Source organism: Chiloscyllium plagiosum, unplaced genomic scaffold, assembly GCF_037043375.1.
Source record: "Chiloscyllium plagiosum isolate Xiang-an unplaced genomic scaffold, Cpla_swu_hap1 HiC_scaffold_5, whole genome shotgun sequence".
Taxonomy (NCBI): domain Eukaryota; kingdom Metazoa; phylum Chordata; class Chondrichthyes; order Orectolobiformes; family Hemiscylliidae; genus Chiloscyllium; species Chiloscyllium plagiosum.
The window spans coordinates 45,462,626-45,480,264 of NW_028270143.1; the positions used below are offsets into that span (position 1 = coordinate 45,462,626).

At 42.6% G+C, this 17,639-nt stretch overlaps 1 protein-coding gene across 5 annotated transcripts in view; it reads left to right on the plus strand.

Moving 5' to 3' along the window:
- The window catches only part of dync1i1a (dynein cytoplasmic 1 intermediate chain 1a), a 279,043-nt gene that overhangs the window by 26,752 nt on the left and 234,652 nt on the right, over positions 1 to 17,639 (plus strand). For 2 of the 5 annotated variants that reach the window (XM_043689897.2, XM_087987133.1), the window contains exon 1: positions 1,384 to 1,499. The exons of the other annotated variants lie outside the window; for them this stretch is intronic. The gene's annotated coding sequence lies outside the window, so the exon portion shown is untranslated. Of the gene's footprint in view, positions 1 to 1,383; positions 1,500 to 17,639 lie in introns of those variants that run through there. 5 annotated transcript variants of the gene reach the window in all.

Consider the following 17,639-nt stretch of genomic DNA (forward strand, 5'->3'; position numbering starts at 1 on the left):
AAAGTACTCTGGTTCAACAAAGCAAGTACCAGTAGCTTGACACTAAATATATTTCATAAACACTTATTCTTTAAGTTTGAAAATCTCAAAGGATATTGCCCAATCTACTTTTATTTCCACCCAAAAGTTCTTCTCTACAGGACCTTGAAGGTTCCTTTGCTTCTCAAAGAGTACCATGGCTTAGAGAAATTTATTTTGATTTTTCTCAGTATCTCAGTATTCTGATAGTTATGATTTTGTTTGAGTCCTTCCTAACATCTGGCTCAATGTCCTTACAATTGTTCTCAAGCAATTGTGGACATTCCAACTCAAGTTTGATTTCTTGCTCAATTACTCCAAAATCAGACAACACCTTTCATTCCTGATAAGCTTTTGATTATGATCTACAAGGTAGATTTCTTCCTCAGCTTGTTTCAAAACTCTTTCTAGGCTTCAACTGATGTTTCTGTGAGATATACTAATCCTCCAAAAAAACTGACTGTAATCTATCTCCATAGCAAAATAGCACCCCTGAAATGTCCCAGTTGGAGATTTAAAAAAATCATTTTTCCAATTCCCAAACATTCCTTTTATTCTTGTGAAACAATATAATTTCAACCTCTTACGAATCTACCATGAACCCAACAAAAGGACCTACTATTGTTTGATACTTTCCCACTTCCAACTGACCTTAAATAAACATGGGCTGTCCTTTGAATTGTAACTACTTCAGCTGTGTTTGATAATCTTTCAAACCGAGAATTTTCAAATATCTGCATTTAAAAGGCCAATCCCCAATCCTTTATACTCCCAAAATATGTGAATGATAGGACTATGCTTTCTGGATGCAAACTCCAAATTACAATATAAGTGTTATGATTTTCACAAGTGAACCAGAAAGCTCTTTCCCTCCTGACAACAAAACTGATGTTGCTTCTGGATTGTGAGTCTCATCATTTTGAGCGTTGCAATCTCAATTTTCCTCCTCTAAAATATTCTACACTTGAAAAGCAATTTAAGGGTTAATGTACAATTTGTACAAACTTTGTGTTTTATATGTGCTGACAAATCTGAGCAAATGTGGAGACTCCAACTCATCTAGCCCGTTGATTTCAGGACTAAAATGGGCCAAGTTGCCATGGATTAACCATGGGAAATGCAGGGTAAGAAGGATAGGAGAGTCGTTGTGAACTCGATTGGCCAAATGGCCTGCGTCCACACTGTGAAGATTCTATAGGTGTGACCTTCCTTTGAACGCACCAGCACCCACCCTGCCGCTTCACTTCAATAACAGCCTGCATACGCAGGCGCACAAAGGTCCTGGGCAAAAAAAAAGCTGCATCTTGCATCATTGGAATGTAGTGCCCATGCGCGCGTGCTGACTGCTGACAGACGGACAGGAGGTATCGCTGTAAGTGGCAGTATCTTTGTGCTTCTGTATCATTCTCAATTCAGTTTTTAGCGCCACCTGAGCCGAACATAGTATTAAATTTGTTTCTAATTGAGTTGGTTTGAAATAGGTGAGACATTGGTTGAATCTTACCGCATCATTGTTATTTTCATCATCTATCCCGTGTTTTTGCTGTTAATTCATTTTATTGTTCTTTTGCCTGTCTCATTGAAAACAAAAACTCTCCCTCCTCCTACTTTGAAAATGGGCAGTTAGCGATAGTGCTCAAAGGAACATGTGTTAGTTGTTGGCTTCGGGCTATGAAGCTGTACGGTTGTATTGTCAAACTGAATCCATTGCTGTCAATGTAACACCTGACGCTGTCGGATTGGACTGGTCTTGCATCTTTGCCTATTGGTTTAACATTGCGAACTGAATTGCATATGGGGAAGCTACTTTAATTGAACCTAAACTCCTTTGCCCGAAAATATCGACTTTTTCCAACGTAGGTGCGTGCTGAAGAATGACTTATTGTAATGATCCATTTTTCAAAAGAAGGAGACACAAATTACTTATTTAAAAACCGTTTAATATATTGTGGTAGAGTGATGGGTGAACTTCTTAAAATTATTTTATATTCAGAAGCAAAGTAATTTGAAACTGCCCCAAGTCTATTTTAGGAAAGATTGAACTGTGATTCATTTAAGAAAAGTAAAAAAAAAATTATGTTGTGCTATTCATGAGCACAGCGTTTCTCTCAAGGCATTTTACAAGCAGTTTTAAGTTTGGTTATTGTTGTAGAAACAGCAACCCATTTGCACATTGCAAATTTCCACATTACCAGCAATGTCCTATGATATTTTCTTGCAATGTTATATGAGAGACAAATATTTTCCAGGATACTGGAATAACTCTGCTATTTTTTTTGAAATAGTGTCATGAGGTAAAATAGTGCAGCCCGTCTTTGTTTTTGCACTGAAGTATTAACCTTGCATTTTGTGCTCAAATTCTGGAATGGGATTAGAACCATGATATCTGACGCTTGAGGTGAGAATGCTACTAAACAAATTTCCCAACAGCATTGAGGTTAAAATGATGAATAAGTTTGAGGGTGAAAAATACCTGCAAGTCGTGGTGAGCTGATAGAATGATGGAAAAAGGTGTCAGTGTGAGCTGCTGTATTTGTAATTTTAAAGAAGATAAAAGTCAAATAGATGAGGTTTTGGCTCATGAGGTCAAGAAGATGAAGCCATTTTTAAAAAGCTATTTGTATGTGTGATTTTAAGAACTTGCTAGAAAATATTAGTCCTTAAACAGTCCTCTTTCCCACAACTAAAACTGACAACAGTACATGATATTGCAGTGAAGTACTTTTTGCCATTTGTAAGGCAGTTTCACTTATTTAATCAGGCATCAGGAAGCAAATTTGAACATTCTCACTTAATGTACCTTGACTATGTAATCTTCTGAAGCCTTATAGCCCTCTGACATATTTGTGCTCCACTAACTCTGGCCTTTTGAGAATCCTGGATTTTAATTACTCCAGCATAGCTGACAGCGCTTTTAGCTTTCAAGAGCTCAGCCTCTGGTTTTCCTCCCTAACACATGAAGCTATAATCAATTTTTGTATCCAATCCATCTGGTTCATTTAATGTTATTTCATGAAGGAAATCTGTGATCTTTGCCTGATCTGGCCTGCGTGATTCCAGACCCACAGCAGTGTGATTAACCATTAACTGCCCTCTGAAATGACCTTAGGTGCATAGTTCAAAGGCAATTAGGGCAAGGAATCTTATCAATGAATATTAATAAAAATTGGTCAGATATTTCTGTATGTGCGGTTCAGTGTCAAACATTGCTCCTGTGAAACTGCTCAAGACAATTTGCTCTGCTTATTGAGGTATATTCATGAGACAAAATATGCATCACATAGTGATGTAATGTCACTTGATCCTGTTCTCTCTGTAGTCTTATGGCAAGATAATGATGGTAGTTTTATGGTAAGATATCTGTTAAAGTGACTGTTTTCCTTATTTCAAATTCTGTAAATATTCTTGAGCAGCACAAGACTAAGGACATTTTAAAAGATATTGTATAAATAAGTTTCCAGCCAAGTCAAAATGCTTGTTTTCTGTATTGGTGGCAGTACTATGTAGTACTGAAAAATATTGTCAGCTGATTAGGTTGTATAGTCAAAATAATAGACTGAAAATAAGCTGTAATAAAACTATTCAATATCTGGTCTGAATATGCCTTCAGTGTTGATCTGAAAAATGAGTAAGATATGTGCATCAAAAGAGTTTGAAAGTGCCATGGACCTGATCACTTGTTTTAGAACAGAATTTTGAGGAAATACTGGAAAAGTTTGTACTTTTCATCTTTGACACAATGCATTGGAGAGGGGTTGCTCATCAAATAATGTAATAATACTAAATGATAATGGAAGGAAATTACAAAACACTACAAGCCGGAAATTCAAAAGCAAATCTGAAAGTAAATGTTGCAATTTACAGTATTACTCCTTCAGTAGTGCAGCCATTAGGGTATTTGTTCAAATGTTTTAATTCCTTTGTGATGTATATGGTATGATGTCCATTAATGGGTCAAGACAGATGACCTACCACCTGTTGCTAATTGCCTAATATTGTAGAGCCAGCTGCTTGGAAGTATGATATTGATAAGTTTGTCTAGTCAGTGGTGATCTACAGTGCCACTTTCGATGCAGCAATCGCCCTGTTGGGGAATTGCGGGTCTACACCTTTGTCCTTCTATTCCTTTCTCTGTTGTGATGCAAACTGATGAAATTAAATTGCTCCCATTTCCTTGGATGGATATTGCTATCTTAGCTCACTCATTTTATATCCCTCACAAACTGCTTGATGTCAGATTATAGATAGCATATCTTCATTGATCAAGAGACTCTTAGAAACCCAGTATCTAGCATTATTATAAGAAATGTGTCCTAGCAATTTTAGAATCATAGAATTTTATAGTACAGAAAGAGGTCATTCAACGTATCGTGCCCATACTAGCTCCCAAAATAACTATCCAGCTTGTCCCATTGTTCAAGCCGATCTCCATAGCCCTCTCAATTCATCATTTTCGAATATATATCCAGTGCTCCTTTGAAACCTCCCTATGGAGTGTGCTAGGCAGCACATTCTGAATCCTAATAACTCTGAGTAAAGCTGTTTCTCCACATCTCACTCCTAGCGCTCTTGCTGACAATCTTGAAATTGTGATCCCCAATTACTGACATACTGACTAGTGGAAGCAGAATATCCTTCTGTATTCTATCAAAATCATTTGCAATTTTGAACACCTCAATAACATCACTTAATCTTTTTTTTGTTCCAAAGAGAATAAGCCCAATTTCTCTAATCTTTCCTTGTAACTATAGTCCCTCTTTCCTGGTGTCATTCTAGCACTCCTGCAGTGCTTAAACATCCTTAAGTAAGGTACTCAGAATGAATGCGATACTCCAAATCTGCTCTGACCAATGATTTGTAAAGATGTAGATCACTTCCTTGCTTTTATACTCTCTGCCTCTACATGCCATCTTAACAATTGTTTCATCTTACCTGGTCATCTTTAGAGTGTTATGCAGTTGAACCCCCAAAGACCCTGTAGTCCCCTCAAAGTTGCACTGTTGAGCCTGTATTGTCTCAGTTGGGTGACTTTCCCCTCTCCTTCCTGTCATCCACCACAGATCTCAGTAACTGAAATGACTCTGGAAATGTGCAGAATGGGCATTGAATCTGTGTTGTTAGAGCAGTTAGTGGATCAGTTTCAAGATTTGCATACTGATCCCAAAAGAGCACATTGCAATGATCAACTGGTGGCGTATAAAGCCATGTCACTTAGACAAGTTAGGCAAGATTTCTTCAAAAATGTAGGTGCTAAATGAAATAATATTAAGTATGAGGTTAATCAACTTTTTCAGGAAATCTTAAAAAAGATACAAAGCCCAGAGAAGTGGAAAAAGTTAAGATACAGATTAAATATGATCCTATTAAATGGGGAAAACAAATTTTGAGGGTGTAAATAACCTACTCTTTGTTCCTATGATCCATGAACAACAGCAGTTAGTTTCTAGAGTTTAGATGATTAAGTACATCTTGGAAAACCTGGTCAAAATATCTCATTTAACAGGTCAGCCTTGATTAAACATCCTTCAAGATTTAATATCGCAATTGCATTCCAACCATCCCTAAGTAATACATCACAATATTAAACAAACTATCCAAAGTGCACCACAAGGCAATTATGTATTCAAGGGTCTTCAGAACAACCAGGGGCATGGCAATGTATGCAGTGGGGGGTTACCAACTTTGGCCGAACCTATTCCTGAAGTTTTATTATGTGAATTACTATCACCCAGGAAATCTCTTTCCCTCTTTAAGATTTTAATAACTATCAAATGATACTGTTTAAAAATAGTTAAATAAATTTGAACGATAATTTTTCTCCTATGGTGCTTGCAGAAGTTCTGAATTACTTTTCAGTTCTGAACAGTTGGAACTCCTGAAAAGTTAGTTGCTAGTTTGTATTCCAGCTTGATTTTAAAGCCCTAAGAGTTCTGTAATAATAGGTTTTAATTCTTGACCTTGAAGAAAAGAGTTTATTTTGTCAACATTTTTCTAAGCCTTCCAGTTTGCACTTAGCCAGGTCTTGTATAGGAACTGGAGCATATGGCTATCTTATGGGAACGATGTATTTATTTTAACTGTAAATATTATAACAACTTAGAGTCAGAACACTCCTGCAGAAAAAAAACTTTTTTTAAGATCTGCATAGAAACAGCGTTAGAAACTGATTGGTGTGCATTCTGCTCCCACTGAGTGAAATTAAGAAAACTCATCTGTTCTCCTGAATGCCTCAGAAGTGGCTGCCAGTTAGAATTCCTACAATATGGAAACAGGCCCTTTGGCCCAACAAGTCCACACCAGCCCTCCAAAGTTTCCCACCCAAACCCATTCCCAATTACTCTATATTTACTCCTGTCTAATGCATCTAACTTACACATCCCTCAACACTATGAGGCAATTTAGCATGGCCAATTCACCTAACCTGCACATCTTTGGATTGTGAGAGGAAACCTATGCAGACATGGGGAGAATGTGCAAACTCCACACAGTCGCCTGAGGCTGGAATTGAACCCTGGTCCCTGGTGCGGTGAGGCAGCAGTGCTAACCACTGAGCCACCATGCCAGCTAGTGATGAGACAAAAAAAAACTGCACATTCTGGAATCCAAGGTAGACAAGCAGGATGCTGCCTGGCTTGCTCTTTTCTTCTGATGAAATGCGTGAATGAACTCCATCTGCAGTTTTTCAGCCAATGTGGGTAAATGCAAGGTAATGCATTTAGATTACAACAAACAAGGGTCGAGCTATCACAATTAATGGTAGGATCTTCGGTAGTTTTGTAGAATAGAGGGATCTTGGGGTTCAGCCATTCACGCATTTCATCAGCCGCCTGCTTGTCTACCAGTTGCATGAAACTGAGGAAAAGAGCTTGGAATGAAAATGCATTTTCTCCAACTTGTAGAAAGCCATCCAACAAGCAAAGTGCTGCTCCAAAGGTGCTCCTATTGCCTCCTGCATTATTGAGGAGAAAGTGAGGTCTGCAGATGCTGGAGATCAAAGTTGAAACTTTATTGCAGGAACAGCACAGCAGGTCAGGCAGCATCCAGGGAACAGGAGATTTTCCCTGGATGCTGCCTGACCTGCTGTGCTGTTCCTGCAATAAAGTTTCAACTCCTGCATTATTGATCAAACTCACTCCAATGCCAAACTGATGCCATAAGTCAGTTCAACTTGGAATATCATCCTGGTTTGAACTTTACTTGAAGTTTGCCCTACTCTTTGTAGTCTGTAAATTGCCAGGCTGTGGGAATTGAAGCGAGTAGTAGTCAAAAGGCAACATTTAGTACTTTCAGCCATTTGACGTGAATCAAGTCAAATTGGTCGAACTAATGGTTGGGTATGTTCCCATTTCATCACAGCACAGATCCATCAAGGTGGAGGCCTCTAACCAGTGGTGTGCCACAAAGATCGGTGTTGGCTCCACTGCTTTTTATCATTTTATATAAATGATTTGAAGAATGGTTAGTAAATTTGCAGATGACATCAAAATTGGTGGTGTAGTGGACATTGAAGAAGTACAATGGGACCTTGATCAGATAGGCTAATGGGCTGAGGAGCAGCAGATGGAGTTTAATTTAGGTAAATAAGAGGTGTCACATTTTGGCAAGGCAAACCAGGGCAGGACTTATACAGTTAAAAAGGTGTGGAGCTGGAAAAGCACAGCAGGTCAGGCAGCATCTGAGGAGCAGGAGAGTCCATGTTTCGAGCATACGCCCTTAATCAGGCATGTGGAGGGGAAAGGGGGAGTGGGGCTGGGGGAAGGTGGTCAACGATGTGATCAACAATGCTGCCCAGCACATCTCCACTCTTGAACCCCATCCCTCCAACTGCAATAAGGATAAACCCCCCCACCCCCAGGTCCTTGCCTTCCACCCCACTAATATCTGGATACAATGCACAATCGTCTGCCATTTCTGCCACCCGCAATCAGACCCCACTATCAGAGATATATTTCCCTCCCAACCCCTATTTGCGTTCCGCAGAGACCATTCCCTCCGTGACTCCCTCATTCAGTCCACTGCACACCCGGCACCTTCCCTTGATGCTGCAAGAGGTGTAAAACCAAGCCTCAAAGGATCGTTCCACATCCAGCAGAGAATTTCCTGCACATCCAAACACCTCATCTACTGTGTCTGTTGCTTTCAATGTGGTCTCTTCTACATTGGGGAGACAGGACACTAACTAATGGAGCGTTTCAGGGAATATCTCTGGGACACATTCACCAAACAACTCACTGTTCTGTGTCTGAACACTTCAATTCCCCCTCCCACTCCACCAAGGACATGAAAGTCCTGGGCCGCCTCCACTGCTAAACCAAAGCCACCCGCCAACTAGAGAAAGGATGCCTCACCTTTGTCTTGGGACCCTTCAAACGCACAGTATCAATATTGACTCCATTAGTTTCCGAATCTCCCCCCTCCCGCCTCATCCCAGATCCAACCCTCCAACTTGGCACTGCCCTCTTGACCTGCGCTACCTATCCATTTTCCTTCCCACCTATCCGCTCCACCCTCTCCACTAACTTATCACAATTACCTCCCAGCTGCATCCACCTGTTGCTTTCCCAGGTATCTTCCCCCACCCCACCTATTTATCTCTTAGCCCCTGATGAAGAGCTTATGCCCGAAATGTTGGCTGTCCTGCTCCTTGGATGCTGCCTGACCTGTTGTGCATTCTCCACTCTGAATCTCCAGCATCATCAGTCCTCACTTTCTTCTTATACAGTTCATGGTAGGGCCTAGGGAGTATAACCGAGCAAAGAGACCTAAGGATGCAGATGCATAGTTTCTTGAAAGTAGCATTGCAGGTAGACAGGATGGTGAACAAGGTGTTAGGCACATTTTACTCATTTGTCGGAGCATTGAGTACAAGAGTTGGGATGTCATGTTGTGACTGTACATGAGATTGGTGAGGTCACTTTTGGACTACTGTGTACAATTCTGGTTGTCCTTCTATAGGAAGAATAGGAAGAAGACACCTGGATGGTATGTGAATAGGAGGGTGAGAGGGATATGGGCCAAATACTGGCAAATGTGACTAGGTCAAATTAGGATGTTTGGTTGGTATGGAAGACTTGGACTGATGGGTCTGTTTCTGTGATGTATGACTCTATAACTCTATATGATTATGGGAGGGACTTGCCTTGTGTCCTCAAATTGACTTTAGACCCCATGTAGTAACATGGCATCATTTGAAAAATGGGGATGGGCACCAGATACTCTGCTGTCCCACTCCCACCTCTGGCCAAACTCAGCTAATGAACAATTATTCCTAAAGTTTGATCACCACTTGGAGGCAGCACTGATGATGACAAGGGCACTGTGGGGGACTTCAATGTCCATCACCAAGAGTACCTCGGCAGCACCATGACTGACCATTAGTAGAATACATTTAGCAAATTGTTTCCTTTCCACATATGACATGTTGCTGGGAAATATCAGGGGGTTTGGAGTCAATGTTGAGGACTCATGTAATAGCTGCTTCCCAACTGTAAACCACAATTCCGTGGCTTCTGCTAGGCTTGACTGGCAGGTGGGACAGGACATACCCAGAGATGCTGGTGTTCTTTGGCACGTTTGTCTGTAAGAGATGATTATGTCAGGCTGTTGTTTGACTAATTCGTGGGACAGTTAAATTTGGCACAAACCCCCAGATATTATAGAGGAGGACTTTGCAGAGCCATTGTTTCTGATGCCTAAGTCAATGCGAGACAGTTTGACTGGCTTCATTTCTTTTAGTCTTTATAGTAGTTCAGTACATTTGGTTTGTTTGGCCATTCAAGAGGGCATTTAGGAGTTACCTGAGTCACGTATAGACAAAATCAGCCGAATACAGCTCAATTCCTTTACTTTAAGGACATTAGTGAACTAGATGAATCTTTGGCAATGCAACCACTGTTGATTGTAATAATGCGCTATATTTTAAATACAGATTTCAATGAATTTTAAATTTTGCCATCTCATTGTAGATTCTAATTCACATTCCCAGATAATTAGCCTGAGGATTTAAATTGCTAGTCCACTGACATTACCACTATGTCTCCACTAATGTGTGATTGAATGTGGTCACTTTTTGATCAGTCTGTACACTTTGTCTCTTTTTTCTGACTGTGTTCTATTCTGCTTTTTCCCATCTTAATTTCTTTTGTTTTGAAGTGAGATAAGTAATGACATGGTATTGTGAGAGTGAATGCATTCATCTCCATGAAATTGTTACCTTAAATGCAGAAGTATAGCTCTCAACTCCTTTTGCCTAATTATTCAAATTTCACACTAATCACTTGTTCCTGTGGTATTCCTTAGTTCTTCACTATTCTAATATCTTCACCCCCACCCATTCTTTTCCATTGATCATACCTTCCTCTTGCTTGGCTATCACTTACTCTTGCACTTGGTCAATTCACTACTTTTTTTCAAATGTGGGAGAACAAAAACTTTTAAATTTTTTTTTTGTTTGTTCCATCTGTTTACCGAGAGAGTCTGCTTGTTTTCAAAATTTAATGCAAATTTTAAAAATCAAAGTGGGGGGAAAAGTTCTCTTTGTCATGCTCTTGAACTTGCAAAGTGTAATTTAAAGCAGGTAATCAGAGCAGTTTTTTTTTCCCCAATGTCTTGTTTGGATTCAAATGCAAATATGTATAAAAGCCGTTCATCTGCTATAGTCATGTGACTTAGATGAGGTATGCAAACACTAAAGGCAGCCATTTTAGAAGGAACATCTGGGTGTAGGTTTGCTCACTGAGCTGAAAGATTCATTTCCAACTCAGCGAGCAAACCTACATCCAGAACCTCCAACCTGAGCTACAAATCTTCTCAAAACTCACTAAGTAGGAACATCTGTAAAGACTGCATTCTGACCATACTGCTGTCTGCTGAACCCAAAGTTGGTGTCAGAAGTCACGTTGATATTGAGTGCTGAAGAGTTTTAAAATGAACACAACCGCTGACAAAGTGACACATGAAGATTCAGAGCTATAAAAGCTGTCAACAGCACTTGAAAATGAACAAAAGAACAGTCCACAGCTGAAACACAGGAAGAGAAAAAATGACAGCTTTGCTTCTCCCAGCTGTGGTCAAAATGTACATTTATAATGGGCTAAACTGGCAAGTTTTCCCATGCTTTGTTAAAATTACAAAACAGACCAAGATCTGTTTAACAAGGCAGAGCAGCTACATGTTTCCAACTTCCATCACTCTGGGAAGAGACTTTCTACCTCGATTCTCTCTGAAGAACGGACAAAAAAAAAGAAGGATTTAAAGATTTCAGCAAAGGCATATTTTAAACTCCAAGTGAATGTACTTACGAATGTTCAGTATTAGGACCTAAGGTTCACTGATCAATATATGAACTCATTTTAGTTGCATCTATTCACTGAACTAAAGATCTGACTTAAGACTGTAATATATTAGGTGTAATAGATCTGCAGTAAGAACGTGTCTACTTGGAGAGGTAAACTTATTCTGAGCACCATCCCCCAAAACAAAATATATGCATTAATGCTAACATTGTAAATCAGAAGCAGGAGCATACTGATGGTAGATCAAACTAGTTCTTGCATTATGATGATGAAATACTTCAAGTCCAAAAGGCAGGATGCAAGTACTATGGAGGACATCACAAAGAAGGATTCATACCTTAAAAATGTGTTGCTGGAAAAGCGCAGCAGGTCAAGCAGCATCAAAGGAACAGGAGAATCGATGTTTTGGGCATAAGCCCTTCTTCAGGAATGAGGAGGGTGCGCCAAGCAGGCTAAGATAAAAGGTAGGGAGGAGGGACTTGGGGGAGGAGCGCTGGGAATTCAATAGGTGGAAGGAGGTTAAGGTGAGGATGATAGGCCGGAGAGGGGGTGAGGGCGGAGAGGTCAAGAAGGCGGTGCTGGGTCTGAGGGCTGGGACTGAGAAAAGGTGGGGGGAGGGGAAATGAGAAAGCTGGAGAAATCTGCATTCATCCCTTGTGGTTGGAGGGTTCCTAGGCAGAATATGAGGCGCTCTTCCTCCAGGCGTCGTGTTGCCATGGTCTGGCGATGGAGGAAGCATGTCCTTGGCGGAGTGGGAGGGGGAGTTAGTGTTCAGTCACGGGACGGTTGGGTTGGTTGGTGCGGGGGTCCCAGAGGTGTTCTCTGAAATGTTCCGCAAGTAGGCGGCCTGTCTCCCCAGTATATAGGAGGCCACATCGGGTGCAGTGGATGCAGTAAATGATGTGTGTGGAGGTGCAGGTGAATTTGTGACGGATATGGAAGGATCCCTTGGGGCCTTGGAGGGAAGTGAGGGAGGAGGAGTGGGTGCAAGTTTCGCATTTCTTGCGGTTGCAGGGGAAGGTGCCGGGAGTGGAGGTTGAGTTGGTGGGGGGTGTGGATCTGACGAGGGAGTCGCGGAGGGAGAGGTCTTTCCCGAATGCTGATAGGGGTGGGAAGGGAAATATATCCTTGGTGGTGGGGTCTGTTTGGAGGTGACGGAAATGACGAAGGATGATACGATGCATCTGGAGGTTGGTGGGGTGGTAGGTGAGGATCAGTGGGGTTCCGTCCTGGTGGCGATTGGAGGGACGAGGTTCAAGGGCGGAGGAGCGGGAAGTGGAGGAGATGTGGTGGAGAGCATCGTCAACCACGTCGGAGGGGAAATTGCGGTCTTTGAAGAAGGAGGCCATGTGGGTTGTTCGGTATTGGAATTGGTCCTCCAGGGAGCAGATGCGGCAAAGGAATTTGGAATATGGGATGGCATTGTTACAGGGAGCAGGGTGGGAGGAGGTGTAATCTAGGTAGCTGTGGGAGTCAGTTGGTTTATAGTAAGTGTCCGTGTTTAGTCGGCGTCCGAGATAGAAATGGAGAGGTCTAGGAAGGGGAGGGAGGAGTCTGAGATGGTCCAGGTAAATTTGAGGTCGGGATGGAAGGTGTTAGTAAAGTGGAAGAACTGTTCAACCTCCTCTAGGGAGCACGAGGTAGCGTCGATACAGTCATCGATGTAGCGGAGGAAAAGGTGGGGGGTGGTGCCAGTGTAGCTGCGGAAGATGGACTGTTCCACATATCCAACGAAGAGGCAGGCAAAGCTGGGGCCCATGCGGGTGCCCATGGCTACTCCTTTGGTTTGGAGGAAGTGGGAGGATTGGAAAGAGAAGTTGTTCAGAGTGAGGACCAGTTCAGTTAGTTGAAGGAGGGTATCAATGGAAGGGTACTGGTTGGTTCGGTGGGAAAGGAAGAAGCGGAGGGCTTTGAGGCATTCGTGATGGGGGATGGAGGTGAATAGGGACTGGATGCCCATGTTGAAGATAAGGCATTGGGGGCCGGGGAAGCGGAAATCATGGAGGAGGTGGAGGGTGTGGGTGGTGTCCCGAACATAGGTGGGGAGTTCTTGGAGTAAGGGAGACAGGACCGTGTCAAGGTATGCAGAAATGAGTTCAGTGGGGCAGGAGCATGCTGAGACAATGGGTTGGCTGGGGCAGTCAGGTTTGTGGATTTTGGGCAGGAGGTAGAAACGGGTGGTGTGGGGTTGTGGGACTATGAGGTTAGAGGCGGTGGATGAGAGATCTCCTGAGGTGATGAGGTTATGGATGGTCTGGGAGATGATGGTTTGGTGGTGTGAGGTGGGGTCATGGTCAAGGGGGCAGTAGGAGGAGGTGTCCGTGAGCTGGTGTTTAGCCTCAGCAATATAAAGATCGGTGTGCCAAACTACCACCGCGCCCCCCTTGTCTGCCGGTTTGATGGTGAGGTTGGGGTTGGAGCGGAGGGAATGGAGGGCTGCACGTTGCGAGGGTGAGAGGTTGGAGTGGGTGAGAGGGGTGGACAGGTTGAGGCAGTCATTGTCGCGGTGGCAGTTGGTTATGAAGAGATCGAGGGCGGGTAAGAGGCCAGCACGGGGTGTCCAGGTGGGGTGTGTTGGAGGCGGGAGAAGGGGTTGTCAGAGGGTGGGCAGGAGTCCTGGTTGAAGAAATAGGCGCGGAGGCGAAGGCGGCGGAAGAAATGCTCGATGTCTCGCCGCTTGTTGAATTCGTTAATCCGGGAGCGTTGGAGGATGAAGGTGAGGCCTCTGCTGAGGACTGATCTTTCATCCTCAGAGAGGGGGAGGTCTGGAGGGATGGTGAAAATACAGCAGGGCTGGAGCGAGGACCTGGTGTGGGACTGGAGCTGGGCGTGGGGATGGATTTAGGCGTGGGGGCGGAGACGCATGCGGCGTGATCGTTGTGCAGGCGAGTGACGTCACTGGGGGCGGAAGTAGATGCGGCGACAGCAACTCCGGGGGCAGAAGTGGCTGCGGCGAATGCAGAAACGGTGTTGTGGACCCCGCGGAGGCCACGAATCTGTCGGCGATGGTCTTCCTGGCGATCGTAGAGGCGGTTGTCTGAGTGGCGATTGCGGAAGCTGCGAGGTCAGTGGGGGCGGAAATGATGTCATGATTCACGGCGGCAGTTGCTGCAGCGGCCGCGTGGTTAATGGCGCCCAAGCGCTTCCGGAGGCCAATTGGAAGATTCTGGAACGGTTGAGGAATCCGGTGTGTGGGGGTAAGTACACGAAAGTTTTTGGTACTTACTATCTTTAATTTCCGATATGGTGAGGAAGAACTGTTTGTTTAGTGTGTGGATTCTTCTGTGGATGAAGAAGAGTAGAGGTCCTTTACAGGTCATGTCCAGCATGGGGAACATAGTGTTACGACAAGAAGGTGAATCATTTTGCATACAAAGATACGGCTAGAAGGCAGCAGAACAAGCAAGTGCCTCTCTCACAAGTTGATTCATTCAGTTGAACGGGTGATAAATGGTTTGTTGGAATAATGATTACAGAAGGAGATCATTAAGTCAACATGGTGTCAGATATCAATGCTCCATACAACATCTTGACCTTCTCAGATCTGTTGCTCAACATCATTTCAAATATGAAGACCTCAAAAATTAAGTTGTGATGAAATGATGGCAACATATTTATGCTCAGGACAAGTTAATTGGAGAGCCCAATTAAAATGACAAGAACAAGATCTTAAGTTCTGGATCTTGATGGAAAGCAAAGGTTGCGTGTTTCAGCTGAAGAAAATCTTGAGCTTGAACCGGTAACCCTTTCAAACCAAATTTCAAATGTCATAGCACCATCATTGAATGCAGATCAGATCTTGGAGTACAATGATTTGTTTACAAGGACAATATAACGTTGAAGTAGATAAGAGTGTAAGAACACTTCAATAACTTGAGGAAAATTACAGCCACTGTCAAGGCCAGCCTGAAAGATGAGATTAAAAAAATTTAGGAAAGAAAGAGGCAATCAAGAAAATGACAACTCCTCAGAGTAGATTAGAGGCATCATAGTTCAGCATACGCATTGACGCAAAGGTTCTAAATAAAGCTGTGAAGAGATCTCACTACTTCATGCCAAATATTGAAGGAATTTTGTCACAATGTACAAAAGCTAACATCTTCTCTACCCTAAATGCAAAGACTGTTACTGGCAAGGGAGCTGGATAAAAGCAGCAACTTTTTTTTTTATCATTTATGAGATACAGATTGCAATATCCATTGCTCCAGAGGAATATCAATACAGAAAACATAAAAGGGTTAGTGAGTGGTTTTGCTAGTTCGTGGATGGAGTAACGTGATGGAAGAAGCCATTGCTGACCACAATCAAAATCTTTTGCAACTGCTCAACAAAATTCTGGTCTAATTTCAATGTGAACCATTATGCCAACTCAAGGTCAAGGATATGTATTAGCATTGAGGCACAGAATAAGAAGCAACCTTCATTAAATCAAGCTACTGTTGAGAGCAGCACCAGCTCTTTGCAAGTATGACCTAGTGATGAAGTTGCACGGTGGTGAGACAGCTGTGAGACATGACTTGCAGCAGCCCTATTTCAGTAAGGACAACCAGTTGCATTTTGTCCAGGGCATTAACACAAATGCAACAATACCGTACTTCAATCAAGAAAGGGAATCTGGTTTTTGTCTTTGCTTGTGGACATTTTTGTAGAGAGTAAAGTAAATGTAGGGGAATGGGCCTGGGTGAGTTGCTCTTCAGAGGGTTGGTGTGGACTTGTTGGGCCGAAGAAGGGCCTGTGCCCGAAACGTCGAATTTCCTGTTCCCTGGATGCTGCCTGACCTGCTGTGCTGTTCCAGCAATAAAGTTTCAACTTGTGGACATTTTTATCAATTTCTACTTGGAAGAGAAAAAGTGACAGTCATTTTGCTTCAAAACATCTCCAAAGAATGTTACTCTGTTTACAGGAATGTCATCTCAATGTAATGTTGAAACAAGGGAATCAGATGCACATTACAAACAAAATGCTAAAGGGAGAATAGAAAGGGGGTAAGAAGGGAGGGGGAGTGGCATTTTTGATCAGGGATAACATCATGGCAGTATTTAGGGAGGATTTTCCTGGGAACACGTCCAATGAAATTATTTGAGTGGAACTGAGAAATAAGAAAGGGATGATAACCTTTATTGGGCTTGTTCTATAGACCCTCCAATAGTCAGTGTAAAAATTGAGAAACAAATTTGTAAGGAGATCTCCGTTAACTGTAAGAATTGGGTGGTAATGGTAGGGGGTTTTAACTTTCCAAACATAGACTGGGACTGCCATAGTCTTAAGGATTTAGTTGGAGAGGAATTTAAGTGTGTACAAGAAAAGTTTCTGATTCAGTATATGGATGTACCTACTAGAGAAGGTGCAAAACCTGACCTACTCTTGGGCAGGGTAGGTGACTGAGGTGTCAGGGAGGGAGCACTTGGGGCCAGCGAACATAATTCTGTTAGTTTTTAAATAGTGGTGGAAAAGAATAGACAGGATGTAAAAGTGGAAGTTTTAAATTGGAGGAACGCCAATTTTGATGGTATTAGGCAAGAGCTTCCCAAGTTGATTGGAGGCAGATGTTCGCAGGTAAAGGGGCAGCTGGAAAATGGGAAGCCTTCAAAAAAAATGGGATAACAAGAGTCCAGAGACAGTATAGGGTGAAAGACAACACTGGTAGATTTAGGGAATGCTAGATGATGAGAGAAATTGATCTTTTGGTTAAGAAAAAGGAGGAAGCAGAGATTGAGTGAGTGAATCCTTCGAGGAGTATAAATGCAGTAGGAGTATACTTAACAGGGAAATCAGGAGGGCAAAAAGGGGACATGAGATGGCTTTGGTAACGGGGTTAAGGAGAATCGAAAAGGATTTTGTGAATATATTAAGGACAAAAGGGTAATGAGGGAGAGAACAGGACCCTTCAAAGATCAGCAAGGTAACCTATGTGTGGAACAACAGTAGATGGGGGAGTTACTAACCAAATATTTTGTATCAGTGTTGACTGTGGAGAAGGATGTGGAAGATCCACAATGTGGGGGAATAAGATGGTATCTGACATCTTGGAAAATGTCCATATTACAGAGGAGGTGATGCTGGATGTCTTAAAATGCATAAATTCCCAGGACCTGATCAGGTGTATGTGAGACCTCTGTGGGAACCTAGGAAGTGATTACTGGGTGAAAAGTGAGGACTGCAGATGCTGGAGAGTCGAAGAATGTGGTGCTGGAAAAACACAGCCCTCCATGTGAAATGTCGATTCTCCTGCACCTCCGATGCTGCCTGACCATCAGTGATTGGGCCCCTTGCTTGAGATATTTGTATCAATGATAGTCTCAGGTGAGATGCTGGAATACTGGAGGT